A 20,454-nucleotide genomic window follows, 5' to 3' on the forward strand; every position below is an offset into this window, starting at 1 on the left:
ACGTGCTCTTAGTAGTTCACATAAAACTAAATTATAGTTTTATACAAGGAAACATAATACTCTTTGTAAACTATCATGTTCCTCAGATCCCCACTGTAGATCCCTCTTCTTCAGGAAAGGCATACTCCAGTGTAAAAACCTGAGAAGCACTGCAGAGCTCTCTAAGCTGCTTTCCAGACCAACATGCTATGATTGTATTATTGAGTTCACTTAACCAGAATAAGAAGCATTGAACTAGGTATGATCAGTTATGGAATCCAGTTATGTTGTTCCATAACAATCAGTTATGGAATCATAGAATGTTAGTATTGGAGTGGATTTTGCATTTAACATTCTAGGAAACAGAGCCCTAAGGAGGTGGTAGAATCCACCCAAGTTGCTACAGATAATTTGTGCCATGCTTAATTCTTGAAACTCAAGATTTTATGACCACCAGTTTGGTGTGCTTTTAGGAACAACACAATAACTCCCTATCAATTAACAAATGATTACTGGAAACCCACAATGTGAAAGATAATCATGGACTAGAGACAAGTCCTCTTACAAATGTTTTCCAAGGTCTTGTTAAGAGTTGGACTCTGATAAATCATGTGTTTGAGAAGATAGACTCTTGTATATTTTTGTTTTAAGAAGTACTATTTAGATAGAAGGAAAAAAGATGAATCAGGCAAGACTATTAAAAGTCCTCAAGTTTATCAGGAAATGGATATAAAAGTGGGTTACGATTATTTTGTATGTGAATGGTTCACTTAGAAAGCATAGCTGGTTAGTTACACAGTAAACTGTGTGTCTATTACCCCAGTTGCTCTAAGTCAAGAAATTCTATGACCTTGATCATTAGCTTTGTTTAATCTGATGGTTATTTGAAAGTATGTATTATCTTGTAAATAGGATATATTCTCAAACTATTATCTAAACAAAGCAATTTATTTATTAAGAAACAATATGCTTTTCAGATTTTCCAATTTATTTCAGAAATAAAGCTTTAGAAGTAAAGGAAGAAGACTAGAATGTCATTTCAGTATTTATCCCAAGCTACAGAACTAAGTTGACAGCTCTTTGAGTTCACTGCTATTTTATACACATTCTATAACACTAAACTCTTTTCAAGAGAACCAAATGAGTATATTATAGTGAGATACCAGCATGTCTAAATTGTTTTGCTGACTCTTCCTCCTCTATTTAATTCTTCTTTTTTTTTTAACATGGGCAGGCACCGGGAATCGAACCCGAGTCCTCTGGCATGGCAGACAAGCATTCTTGCTGCTGAGCCACCGTGGCCCACCCTATTAATTCTTAAAAATGAAAACCTGTAGGACAATTCTTTTTTCCTGATAAAAGAATTCAATATTGAAGTTAATAATGAACTATAAACTAAAGCCTAAAATAATTCAAACCTAAGATATTGATTTCTCAGCATAAACAATTTCGATTTTTAAAAAATCTACAAATGTCTAGGTACATATACAAAGGAACTGAAAGAAGGCATTCGAACAAAACTTGTACACCAATGTTCATTATTCACAAGAGACAAAGGTAAAAGCAATCCAAGTATCCATCTATGGATGAATGTATAAACAAACTATGGTATATACATACACTGGAATATTAACCTACCATAAAAAGGAATGAAGTTCTGATGTGCTATAATATGCATGAACCTTGAAGATGATATATTGAGTGAAATCAGTGAGACACAAAAGGACAACTATTGTATGATTTCAGTTATATAAGATCAGTAGAATATGCAAATTCAGAGCCAGAAATTAGAATACAAGTTACCAGGGGCAGGGGAGTGGGTGGGGAAAAAGGAATTAATGGTTAATTGTTATAGTTTTTGTTTAGGGTGATAGAAAAATGTGGTAATGGATGGTGTTGATTATAGCACAACGTTGTAAATAAAATTAATACCAATGCACTGTACACTTGAAAGTAGTTAAAAGGGGAAATTTTATGTTGTACATATGTTACCACAATAAAATTAGAAAAAAACCAGGAAAACTGTGTGTGAGGGGTGGTGGGTATATGGAAACTCTGTATTTCCCACATGATTTTTCTTTTAAAACTACAATTGCTATTAAGAAAAAAAGTCTCTAGCAAACAGGGCAAACAGAAAATGTATCAAGGAAAGCAAGCAACGCTATATGTATGCACATAATTTCCATTTTGATCATCCCTGATTTCTTAGCTGGGCTGTAAGGCAGCAACACAGTAGTGACACGTTAATACCTGGTCATGACTGACTTTAAATGGAGCATCCAATAGCATGGAAAGTCATCTGCACAGGGGCTAATATCGGTCAGGCCATGCACTCTTTGCCACTTTGTCTATCCCAGTAGAGAATATTTAACAGAACATGCAATCTTCTAAACACTACTTTGAAGAGGGAGCTAGTACAAGACGTCCCTTTTCAGTGGGTTTCTATTTCAAGAAAAATTCAAATAATTTACACAGAACACACTTCAAATATTTAAAGTGTTTTGGAGCCCCCAATATTTATGGAAAACCTGTTAATTTCCTTTTAAATGTTTAAGACTTTAAGGGAAATTAGGAAATTCTATACAAAGTATTTTACATCATAGCTAGTAGAAAAATTCACAACTAAATGTTATGCTTATCTTTAAGATCTAGTTTTCATAATGTATAATGTAAAAAGGATTCAATGGTAAGCATAAGTCAATGTCCATTTGACTCTGATGGATCTTTGTCAACCTGAATTTTCTCTCTTCTTTGACTCTGCATGTGTGTGACTGTCATTTAATTGGTACTGACATTCTTCTATTCCTACATTCCCTTACAATCTCTACAAAACCACTGCTGAAATATATATTACTACATCATGTTATTTTTGAAATGCTGACATTATAATCAAATTGGATTAAAATGACATGATTTGTAATGTGGAGACTAAACTTAAGTTATTCCAAGTTTATTTGTTTTGGTGAAATATACCAAATCATTAAAACCACATGATAAGGCACTTGCAGAGGTAGTTTGTAGGACAGGAAGTCCATCTTCTCATGGGCAGATTTCCATTCTCACATTTATCTACTTTCAAAAAAGTTATTTTAAGCACTGTGTGTGTGTGTTTTAGTTCTAAGCCAATAAAGGAAAATTGTGTTGCTTTTGTGATAAATTACTGAACTATACCTATAGAATGCAAATGGAGTCATACTAATCATATTTGAGAGTAAATTGGTTTTATTAGCTATAATTTACTCAATGTATTAAATGTGTGTAGATTTAAGGTAAAAACTTATGTGAAAATCTTTAACTTGTGAGTGGAGCAGTTAAGTTCAGGTGTCAACCTGGCCAGGTGATGATGCACGGTTGTTCTGTTGCTGTGGATTTAAGTCATCAGCATGTGAAATTCTTCTATGGCTGATTACATCTGTGGTAGTCTAAGGGAAGTGCCTTCTGCAATGAGTGAGGCTTAAAAGATGAGATGAGGGAGAGAAGGTGCTCAGCACAGCCCAGCACAAGCAGCTCAGAGCTCAGCAGCTCAGACTGCACAAAGAAATCACCCAGGGGAAAGCCCTCTGAACCCAGAAGCCTGGAGAGAAGGCAGGCAGAAGTCAGGATGTGCCTTCCCAAATCAGTAAATTTGTAACTAAATAAACCGCCTTTATAAAAGCCATTCTATTTCTGGTGTATTGCATTATGGCAGCCTTATCAAACTAAAACAGTGAGGAAGAACATAAAAATACATACATTATCATCTGAGGTATTACTCTAAATGTGGCATAATATCTACATACCTCTACTACAGAATATGGCCTACATATATTTTGTCATGTATAATATACATGTGACTGAAAAATAGAACAATATGAATCCTAGTCCAATGGTTTAATAATTGAACTCTTTTTAAACCATTAGGGTTGTTAAGAATGGCTGTCATTGTTCCTGGAGGTAGGGAAACGTCCTTCTGGTAATGTATGAAAGGAGTTCAGAGCTCAAATAAAGTCAATATAACTTTATTTGAGGGAAAATATTTGACTACAATTCCAATTCACTACAGTATATCTCTTGAGCAAAAAGCTCTAAGTATAAATAAGTTCAAGAATGCAGAAGTGTTGTTTACTATGCTTCAGTTAGATTATCATGGGGAAAAAAATGAAACATGTAACAAGCTTATGCAAAAGTCAATAAATGTGACACCATAAATCTACAGTTCACAATCATTTAAAGCACAGCTAAATAGTAGGTCTGATATAGTGCTATTGCAAAATATACTCTTTTGAAATTTAATAAAATATAACCACCCTTTAATAAAATAAAAGTTTCAACATCAATTGATAGTCTGAATCAAATCCATGGCACTCTCCTACATATATAAAGACACAGTGAGCAAGCTTAAATGTTAACTAATTTATTACATGTCTGTTCTTTCTCCTAGAGAAATGAAAGTTAGAAAGAATAAAAAATGCCAGACAATTCTAGTAAAAAAACATAAGCTTCAAACTCCATTTCCATCAGTAGGTTGGATAGTATTATTAAGAGATTTAAATTTTCTTTTGACTGCATAAAGTTCACTGCGAGCCTGCAAGTACTAACAAAACAGTGTTCTGCAGACATTCAGTGTTAGTGTGCATATATAACTCATATGTAAAGGTTAGCTGTAAAGGTGCACAGAATAAGTTAGCTCATTGCTCCAAAGGTCTCACAGCATCCAATGAAAGTGACAGAGACTTCTAATTATTCTTCAGTATTCTTCAATGCAAATTTTTAGTAGGACACTTGGATTCTTTGAATAAAGTCTATATTTCTCAGATTTCCTTACAGCTATGACTGGCCATATGTCTAAGTAGCACATAAATGACAGACTTCTGTGGCAGCTTCCTGGAGATTTCAGGAAGTGTGCCTTTTGCTCTTCTTTACCCATTTCGCCAACCTGATGCCTATAATACGGTTGTTTGCCATCTTTGACCATGAGGACAAGGGTCAAAATAGCAGTGGTGAGTTGGAAGGAGTCTATGTGTCTCAGGAATATGTGGAAGAGAACCATCATACTAGCCCTAGAATGCAAGCCTATGTATCTTCACAGGAGCAAAATTAAATATCATTTGATTAAGTCACTGGGCTATCACTCAGAAAAGAACCTAATCCCAGTGGGATTTTTCTTATTGCCCCAAAATTGACATCAGGACCCATGTCCAACAACAAAAGGGGGTCTAAAGAACTGTCAACATTTAGAGTAAGGCCTTATTCTCTCCCCACATTCCCTTTGGAAAAACCAGCAGAACTGGTCTAACCATAAAAAATGCACAGAGGAATTAGGTGTGTTTACGTGAGGGGGCAAACAGGAGGGAACCATTTGGATTGTTAGCCTTTGAGGAATACAGTATTTCCGGTGAGTGGGGGTAGTCTAAGAGGATAGCTTATAGAGTGGGAGAACACGCACAAAAGGAAGATTGACATTTCATCCCCCGGCAGCAGGCTTGCTCAGAGTTGAACCTATAGGCCTATTTTGAAGAGGAATCTTGACTGAGTTTGATGTATATCTCTAAGCTAAGAAGCATATGAAAATATAGAGAGGCCCTAAAGATTTCTGAAAGCTTGCTGAAGTAGACCTAATTAAACAGAGTACTTGGGAGGAGTAGGTGGTAGGGTGGGGAGATGGGGAGAGATGGAGATATACTCACCCCAGAACTCCATGACTCTTGAAGGGAATGAAGGAAAATTTTAGCAGAAGCCAAGGGGCTGTTCAGATCAGCCAAAGGGATGTCCCAGAGGAGGCCAGGGACATGGACCACTGCTAAAGGACACATGGCTGACCTTCAGGGACAGGAGGAGTTTGGAAAAACTGAACACTGCCCCAAGAAAATAATGAACATCTTCTACATGGAAACCAACAGTGGATGAAACCAGGCTGAGCTACAAACAGCACCTTTCCCTACCAAGAGGAAACCCCTGGTTCCATTCAATTCTCCTAATAACGAAGAGTGAAGCCAAGAAGTGGAGGTGGAGTGTGAAGGAGAATTTGAGAATCAGATCAAATCCCCACCACACCAAGCACAGACTCAAAAGTGCTGGAGCGAAAGGAGGAGAAAAAAAGAGATTCATGTACACTATCCTTCAAGTCCCTTGAGCCATAACAACTGACTTGTAATTAGCTTGGCGTTTTACATTTAACTGGCCTAGACTTTTAAAAACTAAAGGTAACCAGAAAACTATGAGTTTTCCCAAAGATATCATGAATGCAAGATTTGACAGAGCATGGTAGGAAAGCAACAAATGTAGAAATATAAAATTACCCCAAGGCATTGCAACTGCCCAATAAATGGGATAAAATATATGAAAAAAAATGCAACTATTACTTTGAGAAGGATCCAATTTCAAATCTTAAAAAAATGCTGATAAAAGGGCTTCAGAAATATTCTTACTTTAAACACCTGACTATTAGCTTTTAGAAAACAAGTTTGATATGGTTTCTTCAGTTATGTATTTTCTTCTTGGAAATAAAAACTTCAGAGCTCATAAAATTGTGAATTAAAAAAAAAAATACCATGTGATGACATTTTGAAATTCATCCTTCTAAATCTAAAAATGCTTCCTATGATTCAAGGTCTCAGTAGGAATCAGCAATCTTAGAACACTAGGCTGCAATAATTAGTCATACAATTCCATTATGTTCAGTAATGCACAAATCTTCAGGATTGACAGGGCAAAGTCTTCCTGCTAGAATAAAGCAGTGGGTTTTGACAAATGTGGTCCTCAAAATTCCAATTTACTGTCATAGAACCTTGATTTTGTTGAAAGAAAAATGAAAAAGTTTTAAAAAGATTACAAAAGTTATTTTCGAGGTTTACTTTATTCGAGGTTTACTTTAAGATTTACTGTTTATAAATCACATCATTTTGTTACCTTTGGTACTCTACAATACAGGCAGCAATCCTTGATTTTTATGTTGTAGCATGTGCTCTGCTACAACAGAGCTATTGTAGTTCCTTATAACAATTACTATACTATTATCATACGATAGTTATACTTTAGTTATACAATAATTACTATAAACCAATGTTTTATTTATCTAATGGATTTACAAATATCATAACACTAAAAGGTGGGTAAGAAATTTCAATATGTGTCAATTAAACAATATGGCTCCCTTCAACATTTGCAAATCTATAATAATTTTCATTTTAAAATAAAATGAAAATTTGATTTGTAAACACAAAAACCCCGGAAATATATTATACTTTACATTCTGATAGATACTGCCTATCTAAAGATTTCTTTTTCCTGGAGGGAAAGGCTCAAAATACTTTAACTAGTCATACAATTTCAGAAATAAAGAAAAATATTGTTAACCTTAGAAATCACTTAAAAAGGTAAGTATGTAAACTTTTTGACGCCCATGTAAAAATATGAGGGACCATCGAAATGAAAATTTAAATTACCTTCCCCATACCTCAAAAAAAAGGTTGAATCAAATTGTTTCCCACAGAGTTGGAGTTCCTTGATGTTGCAGGACTACTAAATATTTTACTAATAATCTCAGCAGGGGACTGGTTGACTGCTTGTCTGTCAGATGTTTTTAATGTCTACCCTCTGTGGGACAAAAATGAGGAGGGTGTGAAAATGACCCAGATTTAAAGAAAGCTGCTTGTTAGATCATTAAGGAGAAATAAAGGCCTATACATGCACAGATGATATATAACGATCGTCAAGTCAACTCACTATGCACCTCAGGTTCATTAATGGCAGAGTCTACTTCCCAGCAGTAGGCAGCGTTCCCATGGTAGCTACTGCAAGGAGCCCCCACTCAGAAGAGTAAAGGTAGCAAGGAGCTAAAGACAGTTTATCACCAAAGCTCAGGATATTCAAAACATGCTTCATTCTTGCAGTCTGCCCACCAGCTGTACAAAACACTTCAGTCTTTCTTAAGACAATAGCATGTTTCTGGCAAGGGAGGAAACAGTTTTGTTTCATAAATAAAAGTAGGTTAAGCTATTAAACATTTCTTAGCTCTTTTTTTTAGATCATTTGATGACTTGTAAATCATTTCTATTTATTTGAGTTAATTATGGTCAGTAGCACAAATCTACATTGCATCAGTTCTATTTATAACCAATGATTTAATTTATATATAACAAGTAAAATGAGTTTATCCACAAAAAGAACTTAGAAGAGTGTCTGGGTCACGATTAGCATTTGAATTTTTTCTTACTACTATTAAAACACCCCATGATAATGTAATAAAATAAAAGATATGACAAGATTAAGAATAATATTACATTAGGATAATGTCTGTTACTTTCACTAAAATCCCCCCATTCCTTTTATAACTAAAATCAACTCTTCTATAACTAAAACATAAACATATATTTAACCGCTCAGTCATGTACCAGTGTTCTAGCTATATGAGTAATCTGTTTCACTCTGTATTCAGTATGCTTGTCACATTACACCTCTGAAGGGATAAATGAATGAACGAAAACACAGTACATGACTGACGATCACCATGTAATTATCTTTTTTCTCTTTTAGAAAGTCTATGCTTGGGATAAGCTTTGAAAATTACATTCCTATATTTGGTATACAAAATCTGGCAGTGATGTATAAAGACTTATTTCTAGTATAAGCCACAGATAAAAATTGTCTAACAAATTCAACAACAGATATGTTGTAAGCATTAAAGGGGATACTCATGTGTCTCCTATGTTTTCCATGCACTTATCAAGCAAGCACATGTTATTTGAGGATATTTCTCAGGTTTAAATCATCAGTAAGTTGACTGCATCTATGGCTGATTATCTGTATAGTCAACTAAGGAGATTGCCTTCAACAATGAGAGAAGTCTCATTTAATCAGTTGAAGGACATAAAAGGAGAAATGATGATTGCAGAAGCCAGAAGGGAGAATTTCCATCTCCACTTCAGCCAGCTAGCTACACCTGTATCTACACTGGAGTTTCCAGCTTGTAACATGCCCTATGGAATTTGGATTTGCCTATCCCTACATTCACATGAGCCAATTCCTAAAAAAAAATCTCATAATATAAAAAAAAATATATATATATATATTTTTTCTTTTGGTTCTGTTTCCCTAGAGAAGCCTGACCAATACATTTTATGTTTGCTTAGCCCTCTTTTCTTTCCAATTTCCACTGACTATGCCAGTAGAGGTCCAGGGAGGCAGCTAACTAGGATACAGACAAATTATATGCACACACACATATGGTTACTTTAGTTTTACACTTTCATCAAAAGAAAGCACTAGATGATTTCTAACAATCAACTTCATATCTACCAGGAAAGGAACTTCCCCCTTTTGCAGTATGTACTCATGTTTTGCTTTACTCATACAATCCATACAAGTCACATTATTGCAAAGAAATAACTTTTAATAAGGAAACTGCTAAGGGAAAAGTGAAATTGCAGTTATATAGGAAGTCAGCACACCACCAAAGTTAAAGTAATACAAATTCTTCCAACAACAGGGCTAAGTACAATACTTTTCATATATGAGAATTACATTTTATTGAATATCACTTGAAAAAAAGATTTAAGACAGAAACCTTAAATCTTTCATTACATAATGGTTTAATCAATAATGCTATTTATTTAATGTTTTAGAAAAATACTGGAATATGGTGTTTTTCACCCAGGAATGATAAACTTCAGAAACATAAAATAAATATTTGTATTTGAAATATAGTTATATCCATGTTTAAAAGACACTTATGACTTTCAATTCCAGACAAGATGGAAGACATATTTTCCCTATTCTTCCTGTGAAGTGCAACTAAATCCTGTATTTATATTAAAACAAAGATAATAAGACTGTGAAAGTTAGAAAGAAGGAATCAGAGAAAGCCAGCAACCAGGAAATGCTGATGGAGGCAGGAAAAACAAAAGTACCAAGAAAAGTCTGCTCTCTCTGTTCAAAAGATAAGGAAAGGGACAACCTGACAAGAAGAAAACATTCAGATAATAACTGCCCTATTCTAACCAAACATTATGGAAAAAATGTCAGTTTAGGGAGCGTTGACTTCAACCCTTTCCAGACTATAATGAAGTTTTCCACCTCCCACCCCAGGGTGGTGACAGAGGAGGCTAAGTAGGGAGTGGGGAATTTCATCCCTGCTGGACTGTAACAAGATCCACCACACCCACAGTATAGGGGACCCTAATGAAAAGTCCGATGAGAAGCCTGGACTTCTACCCCATTTGGTAATAATGAGGCACTCCAGCCCTTCCCAATGGGATAGTGTCAGGAGAAGCCCAGTGGACAATCAGGACATTCACCACTTTTCAGCGGTAGCAAGTACTGCCCCTCCACCATGGTGTAAATAGAGACTAGGCACAGTACCTGAACTTTGACCCAAACCTGCCAGTAACAAAGATGGTATCCAAGTTCCTTAGCTGGTACAATGCTAGAGGAGGCCTACTAAAACAGAGGAGAAAAATAAGATCCAGAGTCTCATAACAAAATACCTCAAGATTCAATAGAAGAAAATCAGTAGTGAAACCAAGAAACATGAAAAATCTCAACTTGGAAGAGAAAGACAATTACCAGATGCCGACACTGAGATGAAATATATTTTGGACTTGTAAAACAGCCATCATAAATGTGCTTCAACTACACATATGTATGTCACAAATGAGGGGAAAAAAAAGTCTCCACAAAGAAATAGGAGATATAAAGAAAAACCAAATGAAAAGAAATGAAAAATACAGTAACAAAAAAAAAAAAATCTCAATGGATGGGCTTAACGGTAGAATGGAGAGGACAGAAGAAAGTGAGTTTGAAGATAGAAAAAACAGAAATTCCCCAAGCTGAACAACAGAGACAAAATAAGAATGAGACAAAATAAGCAGAGCCTCAAGGAACTGTGTGATCCTAACAAAAGATCTAACATTGATGCTGTCAGAGATGGGAAAGAGAGGAGAGAGTACACAGAGCTGAAAACAAAATTGAAGAAATAATGGCTGACTGTTTACCAAATCTAACAAAAGATATAAATTTACAGAATCAAGAACCTGAGCAAATCCCAAACAGGATAAACCTAAAGAAATCTACACCAAGATGTATCCCAGTCAAACTTCTGAAAACTAAAGCAAAAAAATATTCAAGGCAGTGAGAGATAAACAATTCCTGACCTGTAGAGGAGAATGACAGCAAATTTTTCATTGGAAATCATGGAGGCCAGAGAGAATTGGCATAACACTTTCCAAGTACTGAAAGAAAAGAACTGCTAATACAGAATTTTATGTCCAGCAAGGAACGAAGGGGAAATCTTTTGAAATTTATAATATCCAAAGCATCATGAAGAAGAGGAATGAAAGGTTTCTCTTTTTATCAAAGTTTTAGAGGAAAAATTTATAATATAGGTCTATAAATTATAAAAGAGACAAGAAACTTGAATCAAGAAATAACAATAGGGTGGGCCATGGTGGCTCAAAAGGCAGAGTTCTCACCTGCCATGGCAGACCCAGTTTTGATTCCCAGTGCCTGCCCATGCGGAAATAAATAAATAAATGAATGAATAAATAAATATCAATAAATATTACTTGATTTGCAAAAGCTAAGAAGAAATAAGTTGCTGTTTAAGCCACAGATCCAAACTGGTAGCAAGCAGCAACAATGTCAGATTACTGCTTAGTAACACTATTACTATCTCTACTTTCTCCCCTACCATTCACTTGATTACTGTCAGTTTCCACCAAAACTATTCTAACAGAGAGGAATAATCTCTTAAATATCAACTCTATTAGGTTCTTTTCTGCAGCATTTGACAGTATAGACTCATTACTCTTCTTGAACTTTGGATTCTCCTGGCTTCTGGGATGGGAGTCTCTCTTGGTAGCCTATTCTCCCTCTTTTCCTAGATTTCTTCACTCAAACAGTGGTGTTTCCTGAGACTTTGTTTATCTACTTCTTTAATTTTATCACTCTAAATTTTCTGAGTAACAATTTTCAACCATCCCTATGATGATAACTCCCAAGTCTCTACAACTAGGGCAGAATCTCTTCCTCCATCTCCAGACCCATATGTTTCAACTACCTATTAGAAATCACCATATTGGCTTTTACAGACATCTTAATTTCAACATGCTCAATATCAAACACAAATTTTTTTTGTCCCAAAACTTGCTTACACTTTTGTATTTCTTACCTTAGGGAAACTAACTACTATTTACCCCATCAGCCAAGACAGACATTTCATAATCTTCTCCTTCCTTCTCACTCTTAACATCAAATCACTTCCGAAGACCTGTTATTTCTATCTACTAGAATATTCCAGACTTATTCCCATTTCTAAATCTCCACAGCTGAAACCTTAGTCTAGGTTTTTTTTTTCCCCAGTCAAGATTATAGTGCTAAGTCTTTTAATTGATGCTATACTTCAGTATTCAAAATTATTAACATATTCTTTTGTACTCATTAGAGCATCCTTACTTAAATGTAGAATTAATCATATCAGTTCCACTTCAAACCATTCACTGATTTCCCAGTACCTTCAGGATATAATCCAATTGCCCTAGCATGGCATATATATATAAATACTTTCAATACCTGACTCTTGCTTACTACTCAACATATACTCTATGTACCAATACACCCCATGAAGCCTGAATACTTCCTGCTCTACAAAATAAATACTTTTTTGCACACCTAATGCTTCTCTCTGAAATGCTCCTTCTTTTCCATATCTTTTCTGGTAAGGCTTACTCATATTTGTTATTTAATATTCAGATTCAGATCCATTTCACTGGGAAAATATACTCAGTCCCTCAATGCATATATATTCAATGGAATACCATTCAGCAGTAAAAAAGAAGTTCTGATGCATGTTACACAATGAATGAACTTTGAAGACATCATGTTGAATGAAATAAGCCAGACACAAAAGGACAAATATTGTATGATCTAACTAATAAAAAATAAATAGGATATGCAAAATCAGTCAGAAACTAGAATACAGGTTACCAGAGGCTGGGTGGGGTTGGGAAATGGGGAGTTAATTCTTAATAGGTACAGTGTTCCTATTTAGGATGATGGAAAAGCTTTCTTAATGGATGGTGGTGATGGCACAACAGCATTATGAAAGTAATAAACACAACTGAATTACATATTCAAGTGTGGTTAAAAGGGGAAATTATAGGTTGTATATGTTACCAGAATGAAAATTTAAAAAATAACCACAAAACTGCACATCACAGAATGAACCTAAATATAAACTATGGATTATAGTTAAATATATAATTATAATAATATTGTTTCATGAATTGGGTAAACTATTAATAATAGAGCAAACTGGGGTGACGGGTGTCAAATGAGAACTCTGTACTTCCTGCATTTTTTTAAACCCACAACTGCTCTAATTAAAAAAAAAAAACCTGAAAAACAGATGAAGGGTATTATCATAGAAAAGAGATATTTCATAAAAATAAAAGACTCGGTCAATACATAATGAAGGCATAGTACCCATAAAGGAGTGTGTACCTAATAACAGCACTTGAAAACACACAAGGCAAAAATCAAAGAATTAAATGGAGAAACAGACAATTCCACAATGATAGATAATATTTTGCGTCCTCTTCTTTTTGTCAATCTTGCTAAGGGCCCATCAATCTTGTTGATTTTCTCATAGAACCAACTTCTGGCTTTACTGATTTTCTCTATTGTTTTCATGTTCTCAGTTTCATTTATTTCTGCTCTAATCTTTGTTATTTCTTTCCTTTTGCTTGCTTTGGGGTCAGTTTGCTATTCTTTCTCCAGTTCTTCCAAGTGCACAGTTAATTCCCAAATTTTTGCCCTTTCTTCTTTTTTGATACAGGCATTTAGGGCAATAAATTTCCCTCTTAGCACTGCCTTTGCTGCATCCCATAAGTTTTGATATGTTGTGTTTTCATTTTCATTTGCCTCGAGATATTTACTTTTCTCTTGTAATTTCTTCCTTGACCCACTGGTTGTTTAAGAGTGTGTTGTTGAGCCTCCACGTATTTGTGAATTTTCTGGCGTGCTGCCTATTATTGATTTCCAACTTCATTCCTTTATGACCTGAGAAAGTGTTGTGCATGATTTCAATCTTTTTAAATTTGTTGAGACTTGCTTTGTGACCCAGCATACGGTCTATCTTTGAGAATGATCCATGAGCACTTGAGAAAAAGGTGTATCCTGCTGTTGTGGGGTGTAATGTTCTATAAATGTCTGTTAAGTCTAGCTCATTTACTGCAATATTCAAATTCTCTGTTTCTTTATTGATCCTCTGTCTAGATATTCTGTCCATTGATGAGAGTGGGGAATTGAAGTCTCCAACTATTATGGTAGATGTGTCTATTTCCCTTTTCAGAGTTTGCAGTGCTTGCCTCATGTATTTTGGGGCGTTCTAGTTCAACGCATAAATATTTATGATTGTGATGTCTTCTTGTTGAATTGTTCCTTTTATTAGTACATAGTATTCTTCTTTGTCTCTTTTAACTGTTTTACATTTGAAGTCCAATTTGTTGGATATTAGTATAGCTACTCCTGCTCTTTTCTGGTTGTTATTTGCATGAAATATCTTTTCCCAACCTTTCACTTTCAACCTATGTTTATCTTTGGGTCTAAGATGTGTTTCCTGTAGACAGCATATAGAAGGATCCTGTTTTTTAATCCATCCTGCCAGTCTTTGTCTTTTCATTGGGGAGTTCAATCCATTAACATTTAGTGTTATTACTGTTTGGGTAGTACTTTCCTCTACCATTTTGCCTTTTGTATTTTATATGTCATATCTAATTGTCCTTCTTTCTACACTCTCCTCAACACCTCTCTCTTCTGTCTTTTTGTATTTGTCTTAGTGCTCCCTTTAGTATTTCTTGCAGAACTGGTCTCTTGGTCTCAAATTCTCTCAGTGACTTTTTGTCTGAAAATGTTTGAATTTCTCCCTCATTTTTGAAGGACAATTTTGCTGGGAATAGAATTCTTGGTTGGCAGTTTTTCTCTTTTAGTAATTTAAATATATCATCCCACTGTCTTCTCGCCTCCATGGTTTCTGCTGAGAAATCTACACGTAGTCTTATTGGGTTTCCCTTGTATGTGATGGATTGCTTTTCTCTTGCTGCTTTCAAGATCCTCTCTTTTGACCTCTGACATTCTGACTAGTAAGTGTCTTGGAGAATGTCTATTTGGATCTAGACTCTTGGGGGTGCGCTGCACTTCTTGGATCTGTAATTTTAGGTCTTTCATAAGAGTTGGGAAATTTCAGTGATAATTTCTTCCATTAGTTTTTCTCCTCCTTTTCCCTTCTCTTTTCCTTCCGGGACACCCACAACACGTATACTTGTGAGCTTCATATTATCATTCAGTTCCCTGAGACCCTGCTCATATTTTTCCATTCTTTTCCCTATAGTTTCTGTTTCTTTTTGGATTTCAGATGTTCCATCCTCCAGTTCACTAATTCTAACCTCTGTCTCTTGAAATCTACCATTGTAGGTTTCCATTGTTTTTTTCATCTCTTCTACTGTATCTTTCATTCCCATAAGTTCTGTGATCTGCTTTTTCAGACTTTCCATTTCTTCTTTTTGTTCATTCCTTGCCTTCTTCATGTCCTCCCTCAATTCATTGATTTGGTTTTTGATGAGGTTTTCCATTTCTGTTCGTATATTCTGAATTAGTTGTTTCAGCTCCTGTATCTCATTTGAACTATTGGTTTGTTCCTTTGACTGGGCCATATCTCCAATTTTCCTGGTGTGATTTGTTATTTTTTGCTGGCGTCTAGACATTTCATTACCTTAATTAGTTTATTCTGGAGATTGCTTTCACTTATCTTACCTAGGGTTTTCTTGCTAGATGAGTTTGTTTTCTATCTGTTCTTTGATCTTCAATTCAGCTTTTTCTGGGCCTCTAGCTTAAGTTTTGTTTAACAGAGGGTAATTTTTCAGTTCTTGTTTTCTTATTTCTTGTCCTGCTCGTAAGGTGCCTTTTCCCTCCCCACCCTTAGGAGGATCTTCATAGGTATTACAGATTCCAGTCGGGTTTTCCCGGACTAAACTGGCCTCCTTTCAGGGGGAAGGAGTCACCTGCGTCAGTTTTCCCTGAGGGTGAGACCCAGCAGGTTGAAAGACTTTCCTGTGAAGTCTCTGGGCTCTGTTTTTCTTTGCCTGCCCAGTATGTGGCGCTTGTCTGCCTGCGGGTCCCACCAGCAAAAGATGTTGTGGCTCCTTTAACTTTGGAAGGCTCTCCCTGCTGGGGGTGTGGTGGAGACAGAGGAGAGGTTGTAGGCTGGTTTTAATGGCTTCAAATTGCCAAGCCCTGGGGTCTGAATTCCTTGAGAGAGGGGTTCCACCTAAGTTTGCTTCACCCCTCCCCTGGGGAAGGCACAGGAGGGAGATAGCCCTGAAAGCAGTCTGTTTCTGCCTATGCCTGGGGCAGTTGCAGCCCGAGTAGTCCCACTGCTGAATCCAGAGGTAGCCAAGCCTCTGTAGAAACAGCCAAAAAATCCTCTGTTTCGTCCCCTTTCCTCTTTTTCGGTTAGCCCAATAAGCGACCTCCGCCTTGACCAGGTTCGCCTGAGCTGGGGGCCTATTTTTAGTAGTCAGAATTTGTTTATTAATACCACAATTGGTGTTTGGTTGGACTCAGTCCCTGTTGCTGTTAGAGTCTCTTTCCTTTTCCTCCGGGAAGCCACCTGTGGGGGAGGGGCGCGGGGCGCCGCGGCTTGCGGAACTCACAGCTCTGGAGACTCGCAGCCGGTCCATCTGGTCCAGACTGGGATACGTTGTGTGTATGGTCACTATCGTGGCTCCGGGAGCTGTTCTGTACTGTTTCTGGTTATTTAGTAGTTCTTTTGGAGGACGAACTAAAACGCGCACATTGCTAAGCCGCCATCTTGGCCCCTCCCCCGATAGATATTATTTCAATCCCACTCTATCAACATATCACAGAATTGGACGAAAAAAAATACCCTCAGAAGTTCTGAACAACACTTACCAACTCCCTTAATCTAACTGACATTTACAGAATCCAAGAATTGCAGAATACTCATTCTTTTCAATATACATGGCACACGATAGATCATATGTTAGGCTAAGTTTCTGTAAATTTAAAAGGACTGTAAACATACCCAGTATGATTATTATGGAATTAAATTAGAAATCAATAAGAATAAGATATCTATAAAAACTGCAAATATTTGGAAAATAAACAGTATCCATTTAACCAGGAGTTGGCAAACTGTAGCTCAGGGGGCCAAATCTGACCCGTCACTGCCTGCTTTTCTTATTTTTTCCTTTTTTGTTTGTTTACATATTTTATTTATTTATTTCCCCCCACTTCTTGTTTTTGTACTGCTCACAAGCAACAAATAACTAATGTTTTCACATTTTTAAATGACTGAAAAAACTCAAAAGGTTATGTAACGGCACATAAAAATCATATGAAATTCAAATTTCAATGTCCTTAAATGGTATTGGGCCATTGCCATACTTGTTCATTTATATATTATCTATGACTGCCTTCACGCAACAATGGCATAATTGAGTGGTTCTAACAGAGTCTGCATGGCCTGTAAAATGTAATATATTTACGGAAGTTTGCTGATTCCTGATATAAATTTCTAAGAGAACTAAAGAAATATTTTGCACTGAATGGCAAATATAACATAATTTGTGGCATGCAGCTAGTGCAATACTTATAGGGACATTTATAGCTTAAATCCTTTTATTAGAAAAGAAGAAAGATCTAAAATCAGTAACCTAAGATTCTACCTTAAAAGCTAGAAAAAGAAAGTAAATCCAAAATAAGTGGAAGGAAAGAAATAAACAGAAGAAATCAATGAAATAGAAACAGAAAAAAAAAACTTAGGAAATTAATATCCCCCCAAATTGGTTATTCAAAAAGATAAACAATATTGATAAGACCCTATCGATAACAATGAAGAAGAAAGACAGCAAACAAATTACCAAAATCTGGAATGAAAGAGGGGAGATTATTACAGATCTCATGGACATTACTAAAAGGAATATTATGAAGACCTTTATGCCAATGTATGTGACACCTAAGATGGAATGGACAAATTCCTTGACATATATATACAACTTACCAAAACCTCCAAAAGAAGAGGAAATAGAAAATCAGAATGGCCTTAGATCCATCAAATACACTGAATTCATTATCGAAAACTTTCCCACAAAGAAAACTCTAGACCCATATGGTTTTACTAGGGAATTCTATTAAACAGTTAATGAATAACCACTCTTACATTAACATTTTTCAGAAAATAGAGGGAATATTTCTCAACTATTCTAAATAGGCCAGCATAATTCTGATATCAAAACCTAAGAAAAACAATATATATTAAGAAAATTATAAAGAAGCCAGTATAAAGACTGCCAATCAATGGAATGGCAGTCCATCACACACATCAAGGTCATCAAATGTATGTTTGTTCTTTATATATTTACTAATTCACCTTAAGTAAGAAATTGACCCATATGGAAATTATGTTCATTTTACAGTATTGTGTAATAAAAGTATCCCTATCTCTCTGGTTGTCTCACTTAAAAATCTATTTATTCTTAATCTTCATTTAGGATTTCTCATATATTTAGAAAAATGATAAACAAGTAGTTAAAAATTATCTGTCTAATAAAAGGACAAATTGATGAATGTTATAGTAGAAGACTATCTTCTTATGCCTTAGCTTCCAACTAAGATTCAATTATTATATTAGAGCATAAAATAATAACATTCTAAAATTGAAAACTTTCCCCCTAAGGTCAGGAACAAGACAAGGATGTCCACTATCACCACTATTATTCAACATTGTGTTGGAGGTTCTAGCCAGAGCAATTAGACAAGAAAAAGAAATACAAGGCATCAAAATTGGAAAGAAAGAAGTAAAACTATCACTGTTTGCAGATGATATGATACTATATGTCGAAAACCCGGAAAAATCCACAACAAAACTACTAGAGCTAATAAATGAGTACAGCAAAGTAGCAGGTTACAAGATCAACATTCAAAAATCTGTAGCATTTCTATACACTAGCAATGAACAAGCGGAGGGGGAAATCAAGAAACGAATTCCATTTACAATTGCAACTAAAAGAATAAAATACCTAGGAATAAATTTAACTAAAGAGACAAAAAACCTATATAAAGAAAACTACAAAAAACTGCTAAAAGAAATCACAGAAGACCTAAATAGATGGAAGGGCATACCGTGTTCATGGATTGGAAGACTAAATATAGTTAAGATGTCAATCCTACCTAAATTGATCTACAGATTCAATGCAATACCAATCAAAATCCCAACAACTTATTTTTCAGAAATAGAAAAACCAATAAGCAAATTTATCTGGAAGGGCAGGGTGCCCCGAATTGCTAAAAACATCTTGAGGAAAAAAAACGAAGCTGGGGGTCTTGCACTGCCTGACTTTAAGGCATATTATGAAGCCACAGTGGTCAAAACAGCATGGTATTGGCATAAAGATAGATATATCGACCAACGGAATCGAATAGAGTGCTCAGATATAGACCCTCTCATCTATGGACATTTGATCTTTGATAAGGCAGTCAAGCCAAGTCACCTGGGACAGAACAGTCTCTTCAATAAATGGTGCCTAGAGAACTGGATATCCATATGCAAAAGAATGAAAGAAGACCCATCTCTCACACCCTACACAAAAGTTAACTCAAAATGGATCAAAGATCTAAACATTAGGTCTAAGACCATAAAACAGTTAGAGGAAAATGTAGGGAGATATCTTATGAATCTTACAATTGGAGGCAGTTTTAAGGACCTTAAACCTAAAGCAAGAGTACTGAAGAAAGAAATAAATAAATAAATGGGAACTCCTCAAAATTAAACACTTTTGTGCATCAAAGAACTTCATCAAGAAAGTAGAAAGACAGCCTCCACAATGGGAAACAATATTTGGAAACGACATATCAGATAAAGGTCTAGTATCCAGAATTTATAATGAGATTGTTCAACTCAACAACAAAAAGACAGCCAACCCAATTACAAAATGGGAAAAAGACTTGAATAGACACCTCTCAGAGGAGGAAATACAAATGGCCAAAAGGCACATGAAGAGATGCTCAATGTCCCTGGCCATTAGAGAAATGCAAATCAAAACCACAATGAGATATCATCTCACACCCACCAGAATGGCCATTATCAACAAAACAGAAAATGACAAGTGCTGGAGAGGATGTGGTGAAAGAGGCACACTTATCCACTGTTGGTGGGAATGTCAAATGGTGCAACCACTGTGGAAGGCAGTTTGGCGGTTCCTCAAAAAGCTGAATATAGAATTGCCATACGACCCAGCAATACCATTGCTGGGAATCTACTCAAAGGAATTAAGGGCAAAAACTCAAACGGACATTTGCACACCAATGTTTATAGCAGCGTTATTTACAATTGCAAAGAGATGGAAACAGCCAAAATGTCCATCAGCAGACGAGTGGCTAAACAAACTGTGGTATATACATACGATGGAATATTATGCAGCT

The 20,454-nt window shown here is 35.7% G+C and overlaps 1 protein-coding gene across 14 annotated transcripts in view; it reads right to left on the reverse strand.

Moving 5' to 3' along the window:
• STAU2 (staufen double-stranded RNA binding protein 2) overlaps positions 1-20,454 on the reverse strand; it is a 363,048-nt gene that overhangs the window by 91,403 nt on the left and 251,191 nt on the right. The gene's annotated exons all lie outside the window — the stretch shown is intronic.

This window comes from Tamandua tetradactyla, chromosome 6 (assembly GCF_023851605.1).
Source record: "Tamandua tetradactyla isolate mTamTet1 chromosome 6, mTamTet1.pri, whole genome shotgun sequence".
NCBI lineage: Eukaryota > Metazoa > Chordata > Mammalia > Pilosa > Myrmecophagidae > Tamandua > Tamandua tetradactyla.